This window comes from Triplophysa rosa, linkage group LG24 (genome assembly GCF_024868665.1).
Source record: "Triplophysa rosa linkage group LG24, Trosa_1v2, whole genome shotgun sequence".
Taxonomy (NCBI): domain Eukaryota; kingdom Metazoa; phylum Chordata; class Actinopteri; order Cypriniformes; family Nemacheilidae; genus Triplophysa; species Triplophysa rosa.
The window spans coordinates 12,885,236-12,898,662 of record NC_079913.1 but is presented as its reverse complement, the minus strand read 5'-3'; the positions used below and the strand labels follow the sequence as shown (position 1 = coordinate 12,898,662).

General features: G+C 37.4%; 1 long non-coding RNA gene across 1 annotated transcript; it reads left to right on the top strand.

Annotated features, from left to right (window-relative positions):
• The first annotated feature begins 1,720 nt into the window (after nt 1-1,720).
• LOC130548150 (uncharacterized) lies at nt 1,721-4,048 on the top strand. The gene is made up of 4 exons (XR_008961986.1): nt 1,721-1,827; nt 3,168-3,232; nt 3,375-3,473; nt 3,583-4,048. It is a non-coding gene; the product is annotated as an uncharacterized LOC130548150 (long non-coding RNA).
• Nucleotides 4,049-13,427: the final 9,379 nt, after the last annotated feature.

Below are 13,427 nucleotides of genomic sequence, written 5' to 3'. Positions count from 1 at the left end.
AAAGGTAAGATTGTCTCCATATTCATATCCTGACAGGCCACCTGCACGCACTATTCTTGAAGTTCCTGATCTGTGACACCAGGCAAACCCCCAACACACTCCACCTGCTCCAATTGTCCTAACCAGAGAGGGTCTCTAGGCTGCCCCGTGTGGCCAATTCGGATTGGCGTAACCGATACAAAAATGCTTTGTAACTATTACAAAACGCCCACTTAAGGTTACAAAATGCTCTCCCTGCATGTGACCCCACGGCAGATTAGTGGTCATGCACACTCCTCAATTTACCCCACACGCAGTCCTCTGACCACAGCGCTCATGCATGCTGCCCTGTCGCCATAGAGATGGGTGGAAAGGCGAGTGGTGGTGCGCGGGTGGTTGACCGCAGTTCAAATTGCAGGTAGAGATAGGCACCTGTATGTGTCCAGTGTGTATGAAGGTGGCATGATTAAGCTTGATTCTGATTTGTTGGATGAGGGAATGGGGAATTTCTGACCTTTATTGTAGGAGCCATTAAAGGTGCTGTGTGTAATTTTTTGATGAATCTATTGACAGAAAAGGGAATATAGTATACATAACTATGTCTTCAAGGGTGTATAAAGACCTAACATAATTATGTTTTTATTACCTCGGAATGAGCTTTGCCATGTTGTTTCTACAGTAGCCCTAAACGGACAAACTGCCGCAGTGCAGAGGGGTGGAGTGAGCCGTAGGTTGCAATTCGCAACCTCACAGCTAGATGCCGATCAATATCATACACTGAACCTTTAATTGTCTATAGTAAGAATGAACTGCTTGCACTTTTAATGCACTACACAAACTTTTGAATAGATTATAGTGTATGTTTGCAGAAGGTTTTTGCAATGTTTTAGCATTTGATTTATAAAAGTGATCGTTCACCTAGAAACAAAAATTCTGCAATCTAAAAATATACTCTGTTATTTTATTTTCAACCCAGCATTGGGTCAAAAAGGACCAAATTGACCCTGCAAATGCTTTATATTTGACCCAACAATGGGTTAAAACAACCCAGCATTTTGGGTTGAAACAACCCAGCGGTTAATTTACAACCCAGCGGTTGGGTTCGTCCCTTTCTAATCCAAGGCTGGGTTGAAAATAACCCAATGATCTCATCATTATCTGTTATGTTCATGAGGAAATATGTCACTTTAATTATTGCGTTAAATACCTACAGAGTTCGGCAGATAATGTTGGACATGATAATTGATAAGCGATGGTACTAAAATATGTGGAGGGAAGGAGAGGCAGAGAGAAAAAGAACAAGAACAAGAGAAACAGGATAAAAGATTCATAACAATCTTCATTCTTAAGGCGTAGGCAGAATAACAGTCATTCTTGTTCCAGCATTCAAAAGATACTACGTTAGCCATGTCGAAAGTCATGTAAATGCACAACAACAATACACTACAACATCCCAACCAAATGTATGAGCACATGCCTGACACCAAATGTCAAGCATACCTGTACATAGTAGTTCATGCAATGCCATTGAAAACATCTCGGTCACCTCATAGGCAAAATATGTGCAAAGCACGCAGAGTTTTGATCTACTTTGAATGAGTTGGTGTATTAATAAACACACGAATTGGTTAATGTCTGCAGACATAAGTGCGTGTTATTCTTCTCCGCCTCCTTTTCTTTCCTGTGCACCTCTGTCCACCCCCGCTTTCCCCTGTATGTGTGTGTGCGTGCGTTTTGTTTACTTTCAGGAACTGGGAGCTCAGGTGACGTTCGGCAGGAGGAAGCAGTGCTGTGGAATTCCAGGGAATTTTCTCCCTCTCGTCTTACTCAACACGGAACTTTACATCGGTTGAAACCTTTTCTTACTCTGACTTTTTTGTTTTGTTTAGTATTTGCTTTGTTTGCTACTAAGCCTATATACTTGTTTAGCACTCCCTTGTTGATTTTGTATTTTTTAGTCTCAGTTTTTATGTATTGGGGGGGAAATGCGGTCCTGAAATTTTATGTACAGAGAAATGGCTCTGCTGTGTCAAATTACTGATAATGCTTGATATACATTTAACAGTCATTCCAAATTTGGCCAGTAGGTACTTCTTTAGTAAAGATAGCAATGCTTAAAGTAATTGTTCATTTTTTTTGTTGAAAATTGATTGAAATTATTATTATTGTTATTAGTCAAGTGTTTAACACTACCTTTTCAATTTACAACTGTCATCTTAATAATAGCCATTTCTATGATTTAGCTGGTAATAGGTTATAAGCAGTGTTGGGCAAGTTACTCTGAAAAAGTAATTCATTACTAGTTACTAATTACATATTCAATAGTGTAATTAGATTACTGTACAAACTACTCTCCCCGAAAAGTATTTAATTACTCATTACTAATTACTTTCTATATCCTACATCAACCTTGATTTGTTAAGTGATTCAAAGACATGAAACAGCTCTTTTCATTCATTCAAATAAAGAATATAAAACTACATAAAGTAGTATTATTAACTGACCAAAGTATTACAAATGTGAGAATTATACATTAAAGCACAGATTTTAAAGTTAGACTTTGAATTTTTATGTCCATTCCTTGCACACACACGTATATTACACAAAGTATTTAGTTTAATTACATCAAAATGAGACTAATCCCTTACTTTACTGTTTCAAGGGAAAAGTAATTAAATTACAGTAACTAATTACTTAGTAACTACTTACACCCAACACTGGTTATAAGTTTGACGTCATTTGACTTCAACATACATAAAGATAAATATATATAGTTCCGTAACCTGCAATTTCATGTTTCAAACAGATGACAGTGTAGAGGCAAAAGTTACGGATTGCATCTTTAACCAGATATGTTACTTGGGGACTTTGGAGAAGTGTGTTGTCACGCAATGTTGCTACTTATTTTTTGAAAGCATAAAATGTTACTGACAAAGCTACACAGTTTTGAAAACAGTTGAGCTATTGCCATATGCTCCTAAAATATGTAGCTAGTTAATGCCCAGCCAGACAGGGCTGAGAACCGCCCACTTAGAAAGAAAATGTCTTCTGACTGACAGGCAGTTTAAGCTATCATTTGTTTAGTTTTTGTGTGCATTTAAGGGACTGGGTTTCGGCATAAGAGAATTTAAAAGAATAAAATGTTTGTAGAGAATGTTATTACTTTAACCTTTGTGTCTTATTGAAAGACTGAAGTCAGCCAACCGAAAAGTCTCTTCCAGTTTTGTGTAAAATATGAAGAAACCAGTTAACGGTGAGTCCAGAGTCAGACTTGCTTTGTAATGCAACTTGGATTTACAGTAACCTATACATTCCACACTGACACACTCTACATAATTGTTACAGTTTGTGTGTGAAATATTTGTGCAAAATTGAATTTCTCTTATGTATCTCAGAAAACAACTTTGACTGCAAACCTTTGGACACGCTGAGGGCAAAATAAATGATGTGATCAGGCATGTCTTCCATCGCTGATACATGCAGTACCCCCTAAGGTCAAATACAGACACACACAGCCTCGAACTATATTTGATAAATAAAAGAAAGATCACATCTCACAACACTACATACAACTGATGTCACCTTTCTGTTACCTTCCCGCAGGACATCCAGCAACATGTGTCTGTGTGCATTTTGAATGTGGCTTATATGAACTGAACTACACGAGACACACACAAACATTCGCAAAAGACATTTTATAATAGCGAATGTAAGATATTTAAAGGGAACAGACAACAATTTCAAACCATGTTCTTTGGGCAACAAGTATTATAATGAATATATGTGTATGCAGGAGACGACCATGTGATACCTGGATATATGCACCCTTGTCGTGAGCGCAGTTCAACTTTTTTAGAGAACCTACTTTTGACTCAACATTCAAATCCATTTTGCCTTTACCTTTAAGAAGTTTCCTGGCAATCACATGACCAAAGTGTGCTTTGAAAGATTTGTTATAAACAAAAACCCGTGTTTGTATTTGAAGTTCTTTGTCTTTACTGCAGTCTTACACCCCCCCCACACACATTTTGTGACCAATATTGACCTATTAACATGTTGTAATTGTGTAATTAAGAAAACTGGGCAAATAAATTTTTGCCTATGCTAACACCGGTAATGACTGTTGAACTTCTGTGTTGTCATATGCAAAATCCCTTAATCTGCCTGAAACCTGCAGAGGCTTGGATGAAACGCAAGTGAGCATATATATGGATGGTGTTTTCCTGTAGAAGTCAGTTTGTGGATTTGTAAGAGTTAGACTTTTAATAGTTATGATACACAACAAAACATAGTACGAATGAGCTTGAAAACTTTCAACCCAAGCACAATTCTAGCTTTTTCCAAGTTGAAAACGGTAACCCCATCCTATCCACGTATACACAGTGTCTTCCTGGTTACATGAATTGAAAGGTTAGCCTGCCCAATTAAAAGAATTAAGCTGTTGACTTTTCATCCTTTGAGAGAGAGAGAGAGAGAGAGGGATCCTGTATCCGTGATCCTGATTCCATGTTGTTGTTCTGGATTGGCCGTTGTGTGGGCAGGCAGACAGGTGAGTGGCACTGTGCCAGAAACTGTGGCTTCTGCCTCTGTTTGGAATCAGAAAGAAAGAATCGGAGGTCTGTTCAGCCTACACACACGTGTACTGTCTTCTTTACTTTTCTTTTAATAATCAAATATTATACTTTTACATATATTTACCCAAAGCCTTCCTGCTTCCCGTAAGAGTTTGTGCAAAGTCGTATTGTTGATTGTTGAGTTACAGGCTTCAATTAAGGTCACGTTTCAAATTCTGAAACTTCTTGAAATGTTATTTAGTTGACATTTAGTACATGTCCTGGAAAAGCAATCCGTTTTATTTTTGCAATTTAGAGGTTTTAAGAGCAATTAAAAACAAGTACCCAAAGGATCTATAAACGAACAAGCAATTAAGCACATGATATGTGTAATAACACTATTACAAAAATGTTATTAACATTGGTGTTTATGTAGAATAGCATATTAACCTTTGTGGTACAATATCATGATTCATGTTTTGTTACTGTTACAAGAGGGTCAACTCTCTCTCTCTCTCTCTCTCTCTCTCTCTCTCTCTCTCTCTCTCCACAGAGCACTTCTAAACGCGACTGACAAGACAATACTCGTGTAAGCACAATGAAGGACATCTAAATCTGTACCTTGGGCACTCTCTCACTGCATCTTTCTCTCCTAGCACAATGGCCCTAATGAAAGAGATGCGCTGTCTTGGCTTTCGACGTGTGTGTGTGCGCTTTGACACACACAAAAAAAGAGTTCATAGGCAGACACAACTTTATCCTCTTCATTTCTTTCCGTTTTCCTTTCCGTCTCTTGGTTTTACAAGATGATAAGAAAAATATTAAGTAATAATACAAAGAAACACCTTAGCAACCATTCAGAGCCCTGCTGTATTATTATCCTAGCAGCTGCCTTTGAAGCACTCAGATCGCAATACTTCTTAAAAACCACTCAACACCCTAGGAACAACCTAGCAACCATGCTCGGAACACTCTAGCAACCACCCAGTAAATCTGGGAAGCCCACTGTGATGTCCCGGAAAGATGGGAATTTGGAGACGGTTCACAAAGTGGCTAATACGTAGGAATTTGTTCGATGTGTATCGAAGTGAAAGATTTGAAAATGACGTGAGAAATGTACACTGCAAGACATTCTTAAACTGAAAAGCTTAACTTTAAGGCAGCTTTTAAACTTAAATTAATTCCGGAAATTGAATTACAAGCTGTTTTTCATTGCTGCATCCTCGTGCATACCCCAAAGGATGCGGTATACGGAGGATCCACAATTTAGAATTAAACGAGACGTCCTTCGAAAACAGGAGGTACCACGTTGCTTCTTGAGAACCAATGGGTTAAATGATTTTGATTAGCTAAAAAAAATGAAAAACATGTCTTGACTAATTTACTGTGTACTATTATGATGAAAAAGCAATGCCAAAGTCCCACATCTTAACTGTCATAACTGCAAATCATACTAAATCGTACAATTGAATACCATACAAAGTAACACAAGATTGTGTTGGATGTCCTGATCTACTTCACCTTTGCACCTGGATAGCAGCACCTTGTCAACAATCAAAACTCACCACTCAGAAAATATCCAGAAACTGCAAAAATGTAGTTGTAACAGCATTTTTCCTCTCATAGGAATGACATGAATATGGCCCTATCTCTCTTCTCACTGACAGTATTCTGCCACACAATGGCCTTAAATTACCCCTAACGTTGACTGAGAGCAAGCTAATTGCAGGTGTAATTGTTGGATTGACTTGTGTGTGTTAAAGATTAAAGCCGTACTTGAGGTACACCACCGTCTGCCATTCAGACCTAATCCTGCAGGCTTAAATTATTACAGCCGACAGCAGTAACTTCAGACCACACCCTCAGACGTGCGCCATTCACCCTTTACCTCCTTTATTGATAGGTTAACTCGCTTTTTTTAAGCTCGCAAGCATGTTTCTTTAGAGCCTTTCATTAAATCTCAATTAATTCTCACTGTCTCAAGTAGCCTGTCGCTATATCACTTTGTTTACCTTCCTTCTACAGACCTAAACATTGTGCTTTGTGCAAGTACGGCACTCGACTGAGAAAAATGGAAAGGGGACATTTGATACACCGTTATAAAGTATTTTTTCCATGGTTTGTCTCAATGAAAGCCACACCGATTCATCAGCTGAGCACCCCACTTACCCCTTTTAATATTAATTACGGTCTTTCTCTTTCAACGATCTTCTCTTATTTCTTCGAGAGAGGAGTTTCGGCTCAAGTGACGCCTTGGAGTGAGTGTGTGTTTCTGAGCACGTGTGTTTCGCGGTCTTGGCGCGGCAGTGGGCTTTTGGAGCCATTGTGCAAGCCCGCTTTTGTGTTCTGGATAAATGACCGCTCAATGGAAAGTAGCAAGATCAAGTCTAATTCCATTGGGGGTTTAGTTGTTTGGGGGTTTAGTCGTTGATGTATGGCTGCTTAAAAATTACACTTAGGATATTTGCACTGAATATATACAGAATAAAACAGTATTAGTATTACGTTTTAGCTCAATAATGTTCCTCTTTATAGTGGTGTGGACTCCGCTGTTGTCTTAAATTAGGAATTTTTCAAACTTTATTGTTGGTTATGAATGGCCCATAATTTGTGTTTAAAAACTTTTGTGAGTTTTTGATATTTGGCAGCCAGAAAGTTATTACATTTGCTTATTTTAAATGCAGAATCTATTAACACCTAACATAAATACCATAAAACCCAGAGTCAAACATTCACTTGCCTTCTGCTCCCATCAAAGACCTTTGGAGAGTGTTGTGATCCAATCTTTGTGTACGTGTGATTTTAGGTGTGGGGGAATGTTTTAAGTGTTGGGTTTAGGAAGCCATAGTCAAACACTTGACAGCAGTTGAAATAAATTATCTTGAGTTTACCCTTTAAGTATGCAAACACATACATTATTGTGTGTACCAAAAATATGTCATGTATTTGAGCACCTGTTAACGCCTGTAAAACAGGGTTTTCAAAATGGAGAAGCTCAGTAAATGGCTACAATTGATCAGTTTGCTGGTCATGTTTAAAAAGTCTGTCAGTTTCTGCCTGTACTTTCTTTTAAGATTTGGCGTTAGAAACAATGCAAATAGATACTTCAGATATCATAGAAGCCAATTCTATCTGAATAATAAAATGTGCTGTTTCAGAATGTACAAACAAGATATCGTTTATTAGTATGGGATGTCTTTCCGTTGGCACGTGCGCTTAGAGCTTTTTGTAACAAAATGTGTTGACAAGTTATTAGTGGTATCATGGGAGTGTGGTAAGCGACAAAGTCCATTTATGGAGGTCGTGTCACTTGGCGGCCATGTTTGCCACGCCTCTGGCTGGTTATATACGTCATAGCAAGTCAACAGTCCAATCCCTTGAATGGTGGAAGGCAGGTATTTCTAAAATTGCTGGTAAAGATTCAATTTAAAAAGCACAATTAAATAGCATATCATATTTCTGATCAATGATTAAACCCAATATGGACTGCACCATAGTTTTGGTTTGCTAAGCTTAAATTGCACCAAAAATCACCTTTGCACACAGGTTGGCAAGCGCCTCACAAGACCCCTGCCCCAGAGAATCGTCAGTCTTTATTGATTGATTATTGATTGGGTCAACGTTAACGCGTTAATGCATGCGATCTTTTTTTTCAAATTAACGCGTGAAAAATATTTAACGCAATTAACGCAGCATCCGTTTGTTTTGACATTTTTTGTCTAGCGTTACATTATGTAATCACGCTCTTATTCGTGTACAGGCTTTTAAACCACTTAAGCGCGAATTTACAGTTGCTTTGACGCGTTCAATGAAGACAGACAGCTTCTAAACTGTGGGACGCGGCAAAACGCAACGCGAGGTCCAGTCTGGTGTAAACAGTCATTTTTGTGATTAATCGTGATTAGCACTAATACATATATATATTAGTGCTGTCAATCGATTAAAAAAATTAATCAGATTAATCACACATTTTCTGTGATTAATCACGATTAATCACACATAACAATAATATTTTAAAATATACTTTTACATTTGAATAATTTCACATTTAATCTTCAAATTGATGTAGAAACAACATATTTCTTTAACAGCGTCATTTTATGAATGAAAGAAAACATTTTGATATTAGTACTGTAACTGATGTCTCTATTAAATTGATTATTTTAACATTAATTATAGCCATTCAACAATATAATTGAGAGCTATCATGAAATATACAGAAATTGAAGGAAGTTCTCAAACACTTTACAGTCTTTAATGCTAAATTATAAATTAAATGCAGAAGAATTCTCATTAAAGCTACAAAATCACATTTATTTCTTCTTTTATTTTGTTCTTTGATTAACATTAGTGACAGGAGTCACAGCAGCACGTTTAAGAACGTGGCCCCTTTAAGAGCTGTCTCAGTACGCAGATCTGACCGTCACCGCACTCCCATTTTCACAACTCTTTGCATTCATTTAAGATTTTATTTTACACTTTGAAGTCTTGCTTAAGAAAATGCTAGACAAAACGGGCTTTCTGACATAATCTTGTGTGGTTTTATCCATTCAAGCACGAAAGAGAACTTAACACGGATGCGCTGTCTGACAGAGATTCACCTACGCAGCCTTCAGCCCATGACTGTTTACACCAGACTGGACCTCGCGTTGTGTTTTGTCGCGTCCCACAGTTTAGAAGCCGTCTATCTTCATTGAACGCGTCAAAGCAACTGTTTAAAATCGCGCTTAAGTGGTTTAAAAGCCTGTACACGAATAAGAGCGTGATTACATAATGTAACGCTAGACAAATAATGTCAAAACAAACGGATGCTGCGTTAATTGCGTTAAATATTTTTCACGCGTTAATTTGAAAAAATTAATCGCATGCGTTAACGTTGACAGCCCTAATATATATATATATACTGTATATATATATATATATATATACAGTATATATATTATCTTTGTAAGCGGTGGTGATCTGTGATTTGTTGTACACTCTAATGTGATCTCATTATTATTCATACACAGTTGTAATTTGGATAGACATCTTTGTAATAATAGGGACAGTTTCTAGAAAGTAAAACCCTGTTTGCATATGCATTTTAATGGCTGGAATACACTACAAGACTTTTAAAATCTGATCAGATTTTTTTCAAACTAAACATCATACACTTGCAGACTTTTTGAAAGTTTCAGATAGAAACACACCAACTGATCAAATCTGCACACTGGCACAGACTTTCTGCAGAAAATCTAAGCAAAAGTCATGTAGTTTATTTTATCCTTAAAGCAACTTAGAATTTTCATTTTTGGGTGAACTAGCACTTTAATTGTGTCAGCATTTACTCGCCCTCTTGTCATTTCAAACCTTTATGACTTTATTTCTTCTGCAGAACACACAAGAAGATTTTGAAGAAAGTTGGTAACTGAATAGCACTGGACCCCATTCACTTCTATTGTGAAAAAATATTTTTTTAAAGGTTTTGCGTTGTCTCACAAATCTTTTGTGTTCTCTCGCAAACATATTTGCGTTATCTCGCAAAACATTCAAAAGTCCTGTTGTCCTGCTCCGTACATTAACAATGGAGTGGAGTAGATTCCCGGACCAATAACTCGTGAGCTAAATGTTGTTATAACACAAATAACACCTAATTCCTTAGACAATGATCTACTACCTAGTCTTCCTCAAAACGAGAATATAAATTGATCTCTGTATATGAGCAGGCGACATGGACAAGTCCAAAGAAACCGTCTGCAAAGTGACTGTAAATCCGAAAAGCGATACTAGAAAAATAGTCATTAATAACTTAAATGTTACACACTGTGGTCTCACCAAATTCAGTTTACACATTAATGCTCTCCTGCTGAATTTAAACTGGTTTTAGTTATACTACAGTATGTAACACTGAAGTTATGACTATTTTTCGTAGCCTAATGATCTTCGGGTTGTGCACTTTACAGATGATCCCTTCGGTCTTGTCTCAGCCGGCTCCCGCCTGAGATCAATACAAGGCTCGATTTGTGGAAAATTAAGTTAAAATTCATTGTTTACGTTACATAGAATGAGGTGTCATTTGTGTTATAAGAACGTTTAGCTCACGAGTTATTGGTCCGGGAATCTGCGACTATAGACCAATGTTTACGGAGCTAGTCTTAAATTCTGCCAGCAGGACATTAAACATGAAGTGTTTGTCAGAACTCGCAAAATGTTTTGCGAGATAACGCAAATTTGTTTGCGAGATAACGCAAATTTGTTTGCGAGGGAACGCAAATGTGTTTGCGAGAGAACGCAAATGTGTTTGCGAGAGAACGCAAACGTGTTTGCGAGAGAACGCAAAACCTTTAAAAAAATATTTTCTCTTCCCTCTCATATTTTTTCCACCCCATGTCCCTAAAGGGGCTCCGTACTTTAAGGTTTAAATTTGTATGTGTATTTGTTGTCTTAGAAATGAACCGACAACCTGCTAACACAGTGCTCTACTAAGGTATAGAAACAAACGTATAGATTTATTTCCGTTTTGTTTGGTCAAATGTTAACTTGTTGGCTGCTTTTCCTTCATATGTTTTGTTCAGCAATTCTTAGAAATTCAGCTGAAAAGATTTTTCAGGTAATAAGAAACATAAATGCAGTCAAGTGTGTTCAAACTTGTAACTCCTTAAGAATGTATTAAATAATCTTTTATTAAAACATCAATACACCAAGACGCAACGGAGACCGAACAGATGCAGAGAAAGTGTGAGGTGAATAGAAATACACCTGTTCATTTCAAACCTTTAGTCATGGTGCCAGTTGCCAAGATACACAGATCACTTTACATTAAATTTCTCCAGCTGAGCTGACACTTGACGGTAAATTATGGTGAAAGGCTTGTTAATTGGATACGTGTATATGCCTGCGTGCGCATATCTATCTGTCAGATGCATGTAAACTTCTATAATCATAAGTCTTCATTTTTCCAACTCTCTTCAAACTTTGCAAGTCAATCAGCCCACATAATATTCAACATTCATTTTAGAAATCACCATAAAATTAATTCATTTGATTAATTATCCCTGCGTTACATTCCGTGGCCATTTTTTCCAGAATAACTCTTGGGCAATCTCCCGAACTTCCACACCGTGATTAATGCATGTGATGAAGAATCAGTTCAACTTTAAAAGCTTTCTGCTTGTTGAAAATGACTTATTTTCCTTGGCTGAAAAAACATTTGCTAATGATTCTAGCTTGTTTTCAGACCAACTTTGCACTTGAGGGAAGGTTTGGATTAAAAATACCATTAGAAAATCATTATTTTGTTAGAAAACCTCCCAGTTCTTGGCAAATTCCATGCAGCCTTTCACGTGCCGTTCTCCGAGGCGGCTGTACGTGTCATTGACGTCTCCCTGCCTCATTAAAATGTTTTTGTAACCGCTATCTTTCTACAGCAGTTCTTCCTTGGCAGACGCTTTACCATAAACACAATAAACGGGGGCAGTTTACGTAACGGAGCCGCTCTTGCTGCCTTTTTTTTTTTTTTTAAGAGACCAGGGTTTCTGTTTTCTAATAGTATGAGTCATGTCTGAGGCAGTGTAAGAGTGTGTTGAAACCTGTTGAGTTAGGCTATGTCCGCGCGTCTGTTATTCCAGTGTTGCTGTAGCAGGCCCTGGGGACCCTTTGGGCAGACAATGAAATCCCTTAGGGAGGGGAGAGGAGGGCTGAAGGGTCTGAGTGTTTGATATTCATGAGCAAAGTGTCTCGGTGTAAACAGTATTTAGCTTGTCTTGATCAATTCGTCTCCCACCTATTAAAATAAATATTTACAATATGCAGTATGATCCCATTTGTTCATACACTATTTCATGTTGTGGCATTAGTAGGAAAATGATAATCACTTTATTTTTTTATAATGAGTGAAAACAAATGAATAATTAATAATGGTTGTACTCATCAAAAATATATGATATGATATATGTTAAATGGATGAAATAGTAATACATAATCTTTAATAAATAATTATTTTAATGCAGTTATTTCAGTGGTATTTTTAAGTTTAAAAATGTTTGTGTTATTTATGTTGTTTACTGTTATATATTATGTTATATTATATTGTATTATATTACTGTTATATTATAGCAGGCTTATTTCTGTGTCAAAAACAACATTCGTCTTTCACCATCATGGAATCTTTCAGGTGGAGATGTTCCCATAGTATTTTCTCTCCTTATCTCTGTCCTACTCTTTTTCTATCTCTCTTTCCCATTTTCTTCTGCTCCGCCCCTCTTTTATTCCTTTATCTCAATATCACACATTAGTTTATCGCTAGATGTCTGTGGCAGCAGAGATAGGTGATTATAGCTCATCATTACAGCCCTGTGTGTGTGTGTGTGTGTGTGTGTGTGTGTGTGTGTGTGTGTGTTTGGGTTCACAGGAGAACCAGAGGGTGGTCCCAGTTCCCAGAACTCTCAGGGGTCTCTCTTGAGGGCAATACAACCTCGATTACATCATTATCAGACTGGCTGTGTGTGTTCGTATAGAGGCGTGTCAGCGGGATGTTAACCGGGCTGTTAAGGGAGTGCATTGTGGGAGGTGCCGCCTTAATGTTTCTCTTCTGACCTCTACATCCCGCCTTTCAGAAGCGCAACATCAAATTAACACGCTAATAACATTCATTACCACTAAAGTGTCGTAACACTAGCATCTTAAAGCTTCACATTGATAATACATAACAAAACACATTAAGGTGACAAAACAGGGTCCAAATGTCTAAGACACTAGTGAAAACTTGATTTTGTTCTGATAAAGTCAACAGTATCAAAAATTACATCTACATTCATTCATTTGGCAGACGCTTTTATCCATAGCGACTTATAAATGAGAGATATAACATTTTGGCAATGAGTTAAGACTAAAAAGCTATATTTACAAGTTAGG